This window comes from Podarcis vaucheri, assembly GCF_965113315.1.
Source record: "Podarcis vaucheri genome assembly, chromosome: 10".
Classification (NCBI taxonomy): domain Eukaryota; kingdom Metazoa; phylum Chordata; class Lepidosauria; order Squamata; family Lacertidae; genus Podarcis; species Podarcis vaucheri.
The window spans coordinates 52,127,903-52,143,715 of record NC_138748.1 but is presented as its reverse complement, the minus strand read 5'-3'; positions in this window follow the sequence as shown (position 1 = coordinate 52,143,715).

Sequence of the window (15,813 nt, the reverse complement as noted above, 5' to 3'; positions counted from 1 at the left end):
AGGAAATCAGCCCTGAGTGCTCACTGGAAGGACAGATTGTGAAGCTGAGGCTGCAATACTTTGGCCACCTCATGAGAAGAGAAGACTCCCTGGAAAAGACCCTGATGTTGGGAAAGATGGAGGGCACCAGGAGAAGGGGACGACAGAGGATGAGATGGTTGGACCAGTGGCGTAGCGTGGGGGGTGCCAGGGGTGCCAGCCGCACCGGGCGCAACACTGGGGGGGGGGCGAGTCCAGAGGGAAGGGACAAGCAATCGAGGCTTGGTTGGGGTGGGGGGTCGTCGTCTCCGCCACTGCTTCTGTTTTCCGCTGCACTGAGGCGAGCTGGGCGCGGCCAGGCATGCAAGCGCAGCGCCTGGCCAAGCGCTGCAGCTTGGGGAGCCGGCGCCTTAGTGCCTCGCAGTCGGCCGCGCAGCCGTTGCCCAAGCTCGACAACTCGTGGAGGGCGCCTCTCTCTCTCTCTCTCTCTCTCTCTGCCTGGAGGGGAGGGGCTTTCCCTGCTCTTTGTTCCGTTTGAGCAAACACAGCAACGAAAGAGAGCAGGGTGGGCAGTAAGACCCTGAGGCAGAATGCAGGAAAGCAGCCACTTCCTCTTTTCAGGTTTCCCTTCTCCGGTACCTACCCACCCACGTTTATTGCGAGGGAAATCTAGCTGACTGCAGGGAAGGGGTTGGGTGCATGTAATGTGTGACAAAGGCATCAGGTGTACGTCTTGGGTGGATAGCGTATAAGGGTGGGGAGGTAGAGTGCATTTAAAAAAACCAAAACATTGTGGATTTAAACAAGGAAAATGTAGCATAATCTACTGTTTGTAAGGGCCCTTTGGGATTGGTTTTACCCATCTCAGACAGTTAGCTCATAGTGTAAATAAAGATGGCTGTTGTTTACATTTTTTTAATAAAAGCATCAACAACAATCCTTTTGCACGGTTTGTTGTGCTGTGTTGCAGAACTTTTTGCAGTTGCAGGATTAGGGATGGTGTTCTGTGCTACAGTGGCGTAGCGTGGGGGGTGCAGGCTGGGCCGGCCACACCGGGCGCAACATCTGGGGGGCCGCGCTCCACGGGTTAGGGGGCGCAAAATCCACGGGTTAGGGGGCGCAAATTACTTGCCTTGCCCCGGGTGCTGACAACCCACGCTACGCCACTGGGTTGGACAGTGTTCTCGAAGCTACCAGCATGAGTTTGACCGAACTGTGGGAGGCAGTGGAAGACAGGAGTGCTTGGCATGCTATGGTCCATGGGGGTCACGAAGAGTCGAACATGACTAAACAACTAAACAACAAGAAGAAGCCCTACAGCCCAAAGACAATTGGAAAGCTTTTCCCATTTCCTTCTTCCTTGCAGAGAAATGTTTGAGGTCAATTTGGCAGAGTCAAAATGGCTTCAGGGTTACTCTCCTGTACTGTTTCAGACACTATACTTATGCATGTGTGTTTGCTTTGTACATTTATGAACATTTATTTTATCTATATAAGACCTTAGAATTCCCATAACAATAGGAATGTGGTCTGTGGATATCAGCAAGTGAAGCCTTTTGCAGCTCATTCTCACCTGCTATGGTTTGCAGAGCAAGCTGGTGTTAAAGGTACAGCTGCGAGGGCTGAAAAGCTTAGTAGAAAGATCAAGCTTTCCCTTGCCTTCTGTTTCTTCCTAACAACCTGGTAAGGAATGATACCTATTTAACCAAGACTATAAATGCATTTCACATTTTTAGGAGCAAACCTGATGCAATGCTGAGCTGGGGGGTGGGGACGAAAAGAAGCTTATATACCCAATTCTTAAGTGCCCACGCATCAAAACCCTGAGGTATTTGGGAGGACGGTCAATTAGGGTGTGGTGGAAAAGCTCTTTTACAGATAAAGTTGCTGCTGGAGGGGTGTGGATCATTTATTGCTGAACAGTGATCTCTCCCAAGTCATCACCATCAACTCTCGGTCACAGGACCGAAGGTGCCTCCTTCATAGGGTACTGGGAGAAGGCTTCCATAAATCAAGTGCCCTTTGTTCAAGCGTTTAAATGTATGCACATTTTAAATTGCCCTTTGTCTGCCAGGAGAGGGAGCTAAAGAAGCCCAGCTGTGCAGCAAGTAAAAATGTCAAGCTGATTTAAAGAGAGCCTGATGACACAGTCCTTGCATCCCATGGGACTTGTGGTATTGCACGTTAAGGGACTAAAGTCTGGTGCGAGGGTGGTGTGTCCTTCTTTTGCCCCCCCCCCCCATTCCTTATCGCCATCCCTCCTTGTTTAGTGTTATCTTTTTTTCCTGGAACAAATGAGCTTATACTGCAATGCTGTTATCAGGGAGTAAACCCTGCTGAATTCAGTTAGTCATGACGGCTATGCCCTGCCTCCACAGTTGGAGGCAACAGTGCTTGAATACCACTTGCTGGAAACCACAGGAAGAGAGTGGGGTCTTGGGCTCAAATCCCACAGGCAGATCTGGTTGGCCACTGAGAGAGCAGGATGTTGGACTAGATGGGCCATTGGCCTGATCCAGCAAGCTCTTCTTATGTTCTTCTTCTTGTGGTTGTTTAGTCGTTTAGTCGTGTCCGACTCTTCGTGATCCCAGAGCACTCCAGGCACTCCTGTCTTCCACTGCCTCCCACAGTTTGGTCAAACTCATGCTGGTAGCTTCAAGAACACTGTCCAACCATCTTGTCCTCTGTCGTCCCCTTCTCCTGGTGCCCTCCATCTTTCCCAACATCAGAGTCTTTTCCAGGGAGTCTTCTCTTCTCATGAAGTGGCCAAAGTATTGGAGCCTCAGTTTCAGGATCTGTCCTTCCAGTGAGCACTCAGGGCTGATTTCCTTAAGAATGGATCGGTTTGATCTTCTTGCAGTCCATGGGACTCTCAAGACTCTCTTCCAGCACCATAATTCAAAAGCATCAATTTTTCGGCAATCACCCTTCTTTATGGTGCAGCTCTCACTTCCATACATCACTACTGGAAAAACCATAGCTTTTACTATGCAGACGTTTGTCGGCAAGGTGATGTCTCTGCTTTTTAAGATGCTGTCTAGCTTTGTCATTGCTTTTTCCCCAAGAAGCAAGCATCTTTTAATTTTGTGACTGCTGTCACCACCTGCAGTGTTCATGGAACTCAAGAAAGTTCTTAATATGGCTTTATTCTGAGTATCTGGTTAGATTTTGCACTATTAGGTCCTTCACGATTCTGCTTCCCATCCCTTCTGCGTCAAATCTGGCCTGTTCATTCTTTCTACATGCTCAGACAACATAACACCCACCACTAAAAACAGGAGGATATGAACCCATACACTCAAAAACAGCATTTGCTGGGTAGTAGCAGCACTTGCTGTTCATTACTAATCTCTAGGTCACAATCATGCAAATGATGTGATCATCATTAAGACGTATACACCATACCTTTAAAGCACGTGCACATGAACACATGCACGCACACAAACACATAATCTTGGGAACTGTAGTTTACCTCCACAGAGCACCGTTCCCAGCAACTTTAAACTACAGTTCTCAAAATCCTTTTTTTTGGGGGGGGGAGAGGGGCTTTGAATATCCTTTAAAGGCATGGTTTGTACACAGACTTAATCTTACAGGCCTCCTTCTCATGGCTGAAGTTAGGTACAGCATTTCCTCTCTGTTCCATTATTCTTTATTTGTCATAGTAAACCGTGTGCAGAAAAGACGTGCTGCAGGAGTTGTGAAGAAAGGGCCTGAGCTGCCCACCATTTCTCTAAGTGAGGCTGTCCTGTATCTCCCGCCAGCCCTCCTAAAACGCAAAAAATGCTCAGTGTGTCGTACAAGCAAGTTTCTTACGGTCTCTCTCTGGAACCAGAAAGAGGAAAGTTAATGAACTGTATTAAGGACTTTAAAAAAGAGGGACTGGGATACATTGCTTTCTTGCTTGCTTGTTAAAGAGCAACGGTGTATTATGTCACGTTTATCTGCAACTATTTTAAGAGTGTTCTGCGGCAAAGCTTTGAAACTCCTTATTGTGGTGGAGAGCTGACTCATTTCTACACAACACAAGGTCCAGATCAGGGATTCCGTTTGCAACAACTGTAACCCAAAGTACCCCTGCTGTTAAATTGCTGGGTGCTTGTGCACTGCATGCACAAATAAATGATCCAGAGTCCTGAGCAGGCTTCCTCAACCTTGGCCCTCCAGATGTTTTGAGACTACAATTCCCATCTTCCCTGACCACTGGTCCTGCTAGCTAGGGATCATGGGAGTTGTAGGCCAAAAACATCTGGAGGGCCAAGGTTGAGGAAGCCTGGTCATGAGTGAGCAGTGGTGTGGTGTTTGAGGAGAGCACCACACATCCACCCCGGGCCCACTAACCTAGCCAATTTCAGTGGAGAGCAGCAGTGTTGAGGTAAGATTCACCTGCCATTCTGCTCAGAGGCAGAAAACTCTACAGTGGTACCTCGGATTAAGTACTTAATTCATTCCGGAGGTCTGTTCTTAACCTGAAACTTTTCTTAATCTGAAGCACCACTTTAGCTAAGGGGGCCTCCTGCTGTTGCCGCACCACCGGAGCACGATTTCTGTTCTCATCCTGAAGCAAAGTCCTTAACCTGAAGCACTATTTCTGAGTTAGCGGAGTCTGTAACCTGAAGCGTATGTAACCCGAGGTACCACTGTATTTTGTGGAACCTCCAGGTAGTCAGTACACATTTTGAAGGAGGGATTCAAACATAGAGGAAATTTAGGTTTTCAAAATTAAAATGAACTCAGCCACTCTGTTTCTGTAGCACAACAAATCCACATCAAAAACAAAAGAAACATGCTTTTTACAGATTAGGAAAGTGTTTAAGGGAAAGATGTATAAGCACCATGTACACTCAAATCAAGATCAAATGCTTGTTCTCTGACTGACCAATCCAAATTAATGCTTAATGAAGATAGGGAATAGTCTAACCTCTGCAGGAGCTTTGTGCAAGCAAATCAGGATGAATGCTCAATGAACAGGCCCTCCTTGGTAGATGCTGACATTGGAAGGTTTCTCTGTGGCCATGAAGTTTAAGATCAATGCCCTATATGATCATTGAGTCTTGATGCTGGCTAAATTGCTCAAGACAAGCTCTCTGAGAGGATCAGTTTACCCACAATTCCCTGGGTCAGCTAGAGAAGGTTGCTCAAAGCAACAGGAGCCTGCTGTAGATGCCAAGGGTAGCTGCCAGCTGCAACCACTCTTTTGTCATTACCTAGCCCACAATCACAGGCTCCTGCAATATGCTTTAAATTACTGTGCTCAATCCCCCCCCAATACCAGTATCATTTAGAGTGTTATTAAAAAATAAATAAATCTCAGGGTAAACGCACTCTAGAACTTTACCCCTTTGAAAGTTTCACATCCTTTGTGTATTATTTTATGGGCAATAAATATTGTCAGGGCGTGTGTGTTTTTTTAAAGTCACGTTGCGTAAGGGCAATGGTCAACTGAGCAATACATTGTACCTCCAGCAGCAATTACCGTATTTTTTGCACCATAACACTCACTTTTTTCCTCCTAGAAAGTAAGGGGAAATGTCTGTGCGTGTTATGGAGGGAATGCCTACGGGTGGCAGGGGGGATCTGCTGCAGTCGTGAGCAGAGGATCCATAGTTCCCCTTCCTTCCCTCCTCCGTGGTTACAAAGCATGGATCCACATGGATCCTCAGGATTTTTGCATTGGGCTACTCCAAACTCACTGTCAGATCACATGTCTGTGGCCACAGCATGAACCACAAAAATCATACATCCACTGTTTCGTTTAGAATATTTTTTTTCTTGTTTTCCTCCTCTAAAAACTATGTGCGTGTTATGGTCTGGTGCAAAAAATACGGTATACAGCCCATTCCAAGTGTTCAAAGACCTTTAAATACTATATCTCAGAGCCAAATGAGATGTGCTGTTTGTTATGTGGTTTGAGTTGGGATTTTTTTTTTTAAAAAAGCAATCATTGTTTTTATTTAATTTTCTATAAACAAATAGGAACGTATGCATATTTGTATCTGAAAGAAAACAATAAAATCTGGGGGTGGGAATCAATGACTACCCTGTCAAGGTAACAATATGCAGTTGTCTCAATTAAAACTATTTTTAATTTTTGCAAGCTGTCTAGGACCCAAAATTCCACAACTAAACACCAGTGTTTGTTGGCAATTATCAATCATTCCAAATGCTGGTATATGTATTGAAATATACTCAGAGTCAACTGTGGATTTCATGCTCTTTATTCAGCTCATAGTAGTGAGGAATGAAAGTTCCCCCAAAATATTTGCTTTATATACATTATTTACACAATGGGTCGCACGTGATTGACTAATTCTGGGATCCTCCTATAGGCCAATCAGGTTGCGGATTCACTTCCACCTGGAGTTGGATTGGGTGGCTCCTGCGGACCAATCATACTGCTGCATTGTTCTAGGACCAATCAGACTGCTGCATTCTGAATGCTATTGTTCTAGGACCAATCAGACTGCTGCTTTTTGGATCCTATTCAATTCAGTACATAACATGTATCCTGCTGAAACAGTCTAATATTATTAGCATCGTTTATATATTTAAAACAAAACAAAAACAAAAATACATTTGCAAAACATTTTGGGCCCCCAAACAGACCAGAAGAATGGATAGATGCAGTATGTTTTCAAGCCCTCTAGGATATGAGCAGTCAATGCATTTATGGGAATGAATGCCATATGAAGTGGTATGCAGGAAAGAAGTTACCTTTTAGGGTTTCCAGTGTGGTGCAATGGTTAAAGTATCAAGACTACGTCTAGGGAGACCTGGGTTCAGGTCTGCTATGATACTGACTGTATACCGGAAATTACTTGATGCTTTCTCAACAATTTACATAACCACCACCTCGCCTACTCACCAACGCCTTTTCTCTGAATCGCCTTGGTTTGACAAGGAATGTAAAGCCCTAAGAAGGCGAATTAGGAAAATGGTCAGAATCATCAAATTTTCCAACGACCCCCAAACCCGCGCAAAGCTCATAGATATTAAAAGAACATACAGAAACATGATTCATCGCAAGAAACAGCAGCATATCCTTGAGGCTTGGTCCATTCTTCGTTCGGCTGTAGAGAGGCATGACTCCCGCTCCTTCTGGCGCTTAGTTAGACCTTCGGCACCATTCAATCCAGCTACCCAGATTTCCGCTGATGAATGGATTGCCTATTATTCAACCAGTTTCGCTTCTCCAAATCTTCTTACAGATCTCCCTCAGTCCCCGTCGGACCTCTGTTCCTGCTCTCTTAGTCCCACTTCCTCAATAAACTTTACCTCAACTCGCATTTTCAACATCATAATGTCAATGCGAAGGAATAAGGCCCCCGGCCCAGACATGGTCCCGTTAGACCTTTTCCTGACTGATCCTCTTTGGTGGAGCGAACACCTGACTCCTGTATTCACTGCCATCTCCTCCGCCCTAGACATCCCCGACTCCTGGAGAGAAGCTATAATAGTTCCGATCTTCAAAGGCGGCCAGCCAAACATCCCTAGGAACTATCGCCCCATCAGTTTATTATCCATCCCGGGGAAAATATTTGCCGCTGTCTTATTGGAGGAACTTCTCTTATGGGTCCAGGAGAGGAACATTCTACCGCTGGAACAGATTGGTTTCCGAAAGTCAGCGTCAACCATGGACCATTGTCTAACTCTCTATCACCTTGCCAGTAAATACACTGCTTTAAGGCAAGGCCACCTATTTGCCGCTTTCATGGACCTGGAGGCTGCCTTTGATTCCATTCCTAGGCAGAGATTATGGTCCAAACTTGCCCATCTAGGAATTGATTCGCACCTCCTTTCCCTAATTATTTCCCTTTATTCAAACACCACAGCTCGCGTCCGAAGTGGTCCAAATGGCTCCCTCACCACTCCATTTCCAACGGCCAAGGGCGTCCGACAAGGTTGTCTCCTGGCCCCTTTATTGTTTAATCTCTATCTTCACGATGCAATTTCCATTTTGAAGCTAGCATCTAAGTACCCTCCTCACTTAGCAGGCCACCCCGTTGCTTCCCTTTTCTATGCTGATGATGCCGTCATCTTATCCAGAACAGCTGCGGACCTAGCAAACGCAGTTAACGCATTTACCGCCTATTGTAAGGCGGAAGCTCTTAATATTAATTATAAAAAATCGAAAGTCCTCCACTTCACTCGTTCCCGCAAACTCAAATTGGAGCCGCTTAAGATCACAGATGGCTACTTAGAAAAGGTAATAGCCTTTAAATATCTAGGCGTAATATTCACTTATAATCTCTCCTGGACCACCCATCTACAATCTGCCTTTCTTGCTGCAACCACGACCTCTAACACCATTGTTCGATTTTACCACCAGAAGGGCGGCAAACACCTCCCAGCAGCAATCCAAATATTTAATGCCAAAGTTGTCCCTAAATTATTATATGGATGCGAAGTATGGACTACAGCAATGTCAGGTAACTTGGATCGCCCACTTCATATGTTTCTGAGATCTCTTTCCGGCGTCCCGAGATGTGTCTCAGGTGCAGCCCTACGACTCGAGTTCGCCCAGTCCTCAATTGTTAAACGAGCATGGAGCCGAGCCATTTCCTACAGCTTCCACCTACTAACATCGGATGCTCGAATTAGAGGTGGTTTTTCCAATCTGATCCTAAGAGATATTCATAATTCCCCTTGGAAAACTACAATTAACTTCAAATTCCGCTCTCTTCTCAATTTGAACTGTAAAACTGTCCTTAACTTAGAGTGTATCAGCCCGGCGGCCCTACCTCTAATTAAAAAGAAACTACAGCAACTTGACTTTTCTAACACAGCTTCCTTTGCAAGAGGACCGTGTTCAGGCCTAGCCCTAGCTATTCCACCCCCTGAAGGGATCCCTCTATACTGCTTCACAATTTCTTCGGAGGCTAAGCGTAGGGCCTTTACCTGTGCCCGTCTCAACTGTTTTCCTACAGCAGTTCTGTCGGGTCGTTATTCCAGAGTTCCCATTGCAAATAGAACATGCTTTTGTAATGACACGGCCCTGGAGACTATGGAACATGTAATGCTCTTCTGTCCCAACTGGACAGATGAAAGATCTCAGTTTTTAACTCCCCTCGTGAATAAGCTTCATCTCCCAATCCAGCCTTGGATAGTGTCCCTCTTTCTGCAGGATTCTGATTGTTGGATTACCGAGATGACAGCAAACTTCCTGCTTAGTGTGATGAAGAGGAAAGCGGCACCAACTTCTTCTTTAACACCACAGCTGCAGTCGATACGCCGCACAACCGAACGAAGTTCCAAGTAGCCTTATTGTACAAGGACAATCGAGCTAGGACATATCTGAGGAGCTGAAGGACCCTTTAATGGTCCTCCTCCAGCCTCAGCAGTTTTTTTTCCTTTCTTTGTTTAAGTAATCGCCCAGGACGATATCTACCTTTACCTCCCCACCCCTATTTTATGTTGTTATCTCAATGTATATCATGCTATGGCCACACGGCTAATGCAATAAAATAAAGAATTTGATGTAGACTGTCTTTGTCCATGGAGTTTTCTTGGGAGGGATACTGGAGTGGCTTGCCGGTTGCTGCTCCAGGTGGATCATGTTTGGTCAAAACTCTCCACTACGACCTGTCCATCTTGGGTGGCCGTGCACGGCATAGCTCATAGCTTCTCTGAGTTATTCAAGCCCCTTTGCCACGGCAAGGCAGTAATCCATGAAGGGGGAGACAGTCAGTATGCTATGATACTGACTCAAGATGGTTGGACAGTGTTCTCGAAGCTACCAACATGAGTCTGACCAAACTGCAGGAGGCAGTGGAAGACAGGAGTGCCTGGCGTGCTCTGGTCCATGGGGTCACGAAGAGTGAGACACGACTAAACGACTAAACAACAACAACAATATGATACTGACTGTTACACTCTCTCTAGATTTTGGGACACGATGGGGTCTCTTTTACCAAAGGTATTTAAGCAACAACTGGACAACAATCTATGAGTGATGCTTGCTGCAGCTGCAAGTTTGCTATTGTTCTCAAGAGCTCTTCCAACTCTTACCCTTCTGTGATCTGTAAAATCATACCCCCACCAAATCTGCTACTAGTCTGGCTGGGAGTGAAAAGGGGAGGCCTGTTTCAGATGCTGTGTCTTCCTGCCCCCAGCCCAGGGGAGCTAAGAACAGCTTTAGGAAGGTGGTTCTGAGTGAGAAAACAGTGAAAAGAGAAGGAATTAAACCCAGGGGATTTCCATTTTTGGATGGGATTCAATCACATACTAGCCAATTCAGGTTGTGCGACGGTAGTTGAATGGGAAGTCTTCTTGCGCAACAAACCCACTTCACCAAAGAACAGACTTTTTGAGATAAGGAAAGTAACTCCAAGTTTCCTGGAGAGTGTGAGGTGAGACTGACCTTACTTTGATTTCACACCACATAATCTCCCTGCAAATAAACCAGAAGGAGTGCTCACTAAAATAGCCTACTTTGTCTGCTCTCCTGGGTGCCCAAACTTTTTTCAAAGAGGGCCAGATTTGATGAAGTGAACATGTGTCAGGGCGACCACAGTTGTCGAGCTTTTTTTACAGTTACAATTTTACCCCAAAGTTGTTGAACGTTTTTTAGGAACGGAGTTGCTGATGGGGGCCGGATTAAATCAGATTAGGCCCCTGGAACGGATTTTGGACATGTCTGCAAACAATCAGCAGGCTACCTGCAAGCATCCCCTGTCTCCCCAGCCCAGGTGATGTGATCCAGTCTCCACCACCACTGGGCTGTTGTTTGAAAACATTGCAAGATCTGTGGGCCCCTGTGAGGTCTCCTGTTCTCTGCATTTCTGAGAATGATTCCCTTCTCCCCCTTTCTTTCTAGAGAGAAAACACACCTCCAAACTGTCTGTTCACCTTGGACTGCTAACCCTGAACTAACAGTGTTATCAGGCAATAAACGAAACTATCAAAGGGAAAAGTTCATGTACTCTGAAAGGGCTGAATACGCAACACAATTTGTTATCTATTTATTTTTTTGGGCATGAGCTTGGCAGCATCTTGTGTGTTAGGGTGGTGGGATTGCAGTGGAGGAAAGTAGCAAGTGGAGAAAGGGGTATTCATTTAAGTATTTTATGCTTTTTTATTCTTTAGTTTGGGCAGTTTATATGGATTGGTGATGCACATTTAGAATCAAAGGCAATGGATGAAATCCCACACAGCATGGGTGGAATTCTGCTCAGGCAGTTGGATTTCCCTTGCCATTTGCAATCCCCAATGCTCCTCCAAATCTTAGTGGAGGGTGGTCTTTTAGGGCAAATAGGACACTGCCCCAAAAACCTCTTTCTGCTCTCAGTCAGCCCCCCCCTTGCCTTCTTACTTACCCCCACTGTAAGAGTGGCACTGCCTGTCAGCTTCCCCCTCCTTAATCTCAGTATTCTCCTTGCAGAACTCCTGCCAACCTAGCAGTTTGAAAGCACGTCCAAGTGCAAGTAGATAAATAGGCACCACTCCAGCGGGAAGGTGAACGGCGTTTCCGTGCGCTGCTCTGGTTCATCAGAAGTGGCTTAGTCATGCTGGCCACATGACCCGGAAGCTGTACGCCAGCTCCCTCAGCCAATAAAACGAGATGAGCGCCGCAACCCCAGAGTCGGTCACGACTGGACCTAATGGTCAGGGGTCCCTTTACCTTACTCTCAGTCAGCCCCCCCTTGCCTTCTTTCTTACCCACACTGTAGGAGTGGCACTGCCTGTCAGCTTCCCTCTCCTTAATCTCAGTATTCTCCTTGAAGAACTCAGCAGTCAGGAGAATGGGGACAAAGGTAGAACTAGTAGGCTATGCCTATAGTTGGCTCTGGCTCCACCTAGTGTTGGTCTCCCGTCTTTCCACCCTACCAGCCCCACTGTTCACCAGCCATCACTGCCAAATCTGTTTTGGAGGGTTCTTGCCAAATGAGAACAAAAAGGAACACTTAACTTTGGCAAAGGGACCCGGGTGGCGCTGTGGGTAAAAGCCTCAGCGCCTAGGGCTTGCCGATCGAAAGGTCGGCGGTTCGAATCCCCGCGGCGGGGTGCGCTCCCGCTGCTCGGTCCCAGCGCCTGCCAACCTAGCAGTTCGAAAGCACCCCCGGGTGCAAGTAGATAAATAGGGACCGCTTTATAGCGGGAAGGTAAACGGCGTTTCCGTGTGCTGCGCTGGCTCGCCAGATGCAGGTTTGTCACGCTGGCCACGTGACCCGGAAGTGTCTCCGGACAGCGCTGGCCCCCGGCCTATAGATGTGAGATGGGCGCACAAACCCCAGAGTCTGTCAAGACTGGCCCGTTCAGGCAGGGGTACCTTTACCTTTACCTAACTTTGGCAAAAGAAGTGCAAGCAGACAACAAGGGTTGCTAAAAAATAATTTGAGGACTGTTATGAGAATTATAAGGTCTAAGATATAAAATAAATGTACCAGGCAAACACATAAATGAATGAATGAATGAACCGCATGTCTGAAACAGTACAGGAAAAAGTCCTGAAACCATTTTGTCTCTCCCAAATTGACCTCAAAGGTTTCTCTGCAAGGAGGGAATAAATGAGAAAAACCTCCCCATTGTCCCTTTGCTGACAAATCTTGCCTTAAGGGCACATTTAAGATATGAATAGGGGGAGCCTGTGACCTGGACTCAGGAATTAAGTATTTATCATAACAAAAGAATAGCCAAAATAAAAAAATTCCTTCCAGTAGCACCTTAAAGGCCAACTAAGTTAGTTCTTGGTATGAGCTTTCGTGTGCATGCACACTTCTTCAGATACACTGAAACAGAAGTTGCCAGATCCTTCTATATAGTGAGAAGGTGGGGAGGGGTATTACTCAGAAGGGAGTAATAGTAGAGATGGGAGATTGGTAGATAGCTGAGATGAGCCTGTTGACGACTTTTAACGACTGCAATAGGTCTTACAGGAAAAGGCAAGGGGTGAGAAGGTGAAAAATGGCTTAGTCATGTATAGAGATCTTGTATAGAATGTCCTGGGAGATTGAAGTGTTCTCCTACTGGTTTCTCTGTTTTGTGATTCTTGATGTCTGATTTATGTCCGTTTATTCTTTGGCGTAAGGTTTGGCCTGTTTGTCCAATATAGAGAGCTGAAGGACACTGTTGGCATTTGATGGCATACACAATGTTAGACGATGAGCAATTAAATAGTCCCGAGATGGTATGTGTGATGTTGTTGGGGCCAGTAATGGTGTTGTCCGGGTGTATGTGGCAGCAAAGTTGGCATCTGGGTTTATTGCAGGCTCTGGTGCCAGTGTCCGTGTTAAGTCTGGTTGTAGTATTATTGTGGGTTAGGAGTTGTTTAAGATTGGGTGGCTGTCTGTAGGCAATGAAAGGTCTTCCTCCCAGAGCTTGAGAAAGAGAACTGTCATTGTCCAGGAGAGGTTGTAGATCTCTGATGATGCGTTGTACTGTTTTAACTTGGGAGCTGTATGTGATGACTAGAGGTGTTCTGTTATTTTCTTTTTTGGGTCTGTCTTGCAGCAAGTTCTCTCTGGGTATCAGTCTGGCTCTGTTGATCTGTTGTCTAACTTCATCTGCTGGGTATTTTAGTTCTGAAAAGGTTTGCTGTAGATCTCTTACGTGAGAGTCTCTGTCTGTAGAATTGGAACAGATGTGGCTGTAACGTAGTGCCTGGCTATATACAATGGGCTGTTTGGTATGTTTGGGATGGTAGCTAGAGGCATGTAGATATGTTTGTCGGTCAGTTGGTTTACGGTATAAGGTGGTGTCTATGCGTCCATCCTGTATGTGTCCAAAAAATGTATTTCTTGAAAATCATAAAATTTCTGGTGAAAGGTGTCCAGGGTCTGGTAGCTAGAGGCATGTAGATATGTTTGTCAGTCAGTTGGTCTGTCTGGTCAACAGACCCTGGACACCTTTCACCAGAAATTTAATGATTTTCACCCCACAATCAACCTAACAATGAATCAATCCATGCAAGAAATACATTTTTTGGACACTACTATAAAAATACAGGATGGACGCATAGACACCACCTTAGGAGAGCGCAAAATATGGTCTGAAGCTCAGCATCAAAAAACTAAGATCATGGCCACTGGTCCCATCGCCTCCTGGCAAATAGAAGGGGAAGAAATGGAGGCAGTGAGAGATTTTACTTTCTTGGGTTCCATGATCACTGCAGATGGTGACAGCAGCCACGAAATTAAAAGACGCCTCCTTCTTAGGAGAAAAGCAATGACAAACATAGACAGCATCTTAAAAAGCAGAGACATCACCTTGCCAACAAAGGTCCATATAGTTAAAGCTATGGTTTTCCCAGTAGTGATGTATGGAAGTGAGAGCTGGACCATAAAGAAGGCTAATCGCCGAAGAATTGATGCTTTTGAATTATGGTGCTGGAGGAGACTCTTGAGAGTCCCATGGACTGCAAGAAGATCAAACCTATCCATTCTTAAGAAAATAAGCCCTAAGTGGTCACTGGAAGGAGTGCCTGGCGTGCTCTGGTCCATGGGGTCACGAAGAGTCAGACACAACTAAACGACTAAACAACAACAACAAAAACCAATCAACAGGTTTTGTGTCAGACAGGATTCTGTTGTAGACTGCCCCTTCTCTGATGTATGTATGACATGGGTAGGCAAACTAAGGCCCCGGGGCCGGATCTGGCCCAATTTCCTTCTAAGACTGGCCCATGGACAGTCTGGGAATCAGTGTGTTTTTACATGAGTAGAATGTGCCCTTTTATTTAAAATGCATCTCTGGGTTATTTGTGGGGCACAGGAATTCATTCATCCCCCCCCCAAAAAAATATAGTCTGGCCTCCCACAAGGTCTGAGGGACAGTGAACCAGCCCTCTGCTGAAAAAGTTTGCTGACCCCTGAGTATGATGTATTGGGGGTGGTCTTGGGCTCCAGGGTGGGCAATTTCAAATGTCTATGCAATATAAGGGCTTGCACGCCATTGTTCCTCCTGCCTCCTGCGTGTGGTTGTGAGCACCCTGTTGCAACAGTTAACAAAGATCAGGCTTCCTAGCTGCTTTGTTTCTCAATATTCTCTGGTTGGCCTCTGTTATTTTCTCCTACCGATAGAGAACCTACAAAAGGACTCTATATGGGCTCTTGGGTACCCCATAAGGGAAAAGGAGCAGTTTTTTCTTATAACAAAGACCTCCAACAACAAATTATTTAAATACATTAGTAGGAGGAGACCAACTAGGGAAACAATTGGGCCAATTTCTGCAAGAGGCTTCAGGAGTTTTCCCAGAGACCACTTTAGCCTTCCTTCCTGAGCTTCTTCCATTGTGGAAGCAGTAGCATCTCACCTTCCCAAAGTATGTCTGCAGTCAGGTAGTCTGGATTGTTTGACTAATACAGTTGAATAAGCAAAGGGGGCTGTGCGTGCCTGTAGCTCCCTGGAGAATTCTCTTTTCATGCTCCCTAACCTTAGATACCCCTGAGCAACATGCTCCAACAGTTCATTATCCTTAGACATAGGAGGCCAAAGGAAGTGTTGCAAAAGCCCAGAGGCAAAGTGTGTCCTTACTTACTCCTATGTTCACCTACCTTGCATCAACAATGACATTTCTTGGCCAAGCTTTATTTCTGCTTCTCTTTGCACTTCCCCAATACAAGGCTAGAAGATTTAAAAACAACCACCATCATCACAAACACGTAATATAGCCTCCACATGTGGCTCCTCGTGTACTGTATATCTTTAACAATGGTGGACTTGGGTACTAGGCCAAAAATTAGGCACCCCCCCCCCCCAGTCTATGAGCTGCCGTCCCAAATGTCCCAAAGTTACATATCAGTAACCTCTTTATGATATTTCCGGGTCACTTTTGAGTTCGGTGCTGTGCATGTAGGCACGATCATGCACATATTGGTTGTGCCTAAAACAGGAGCT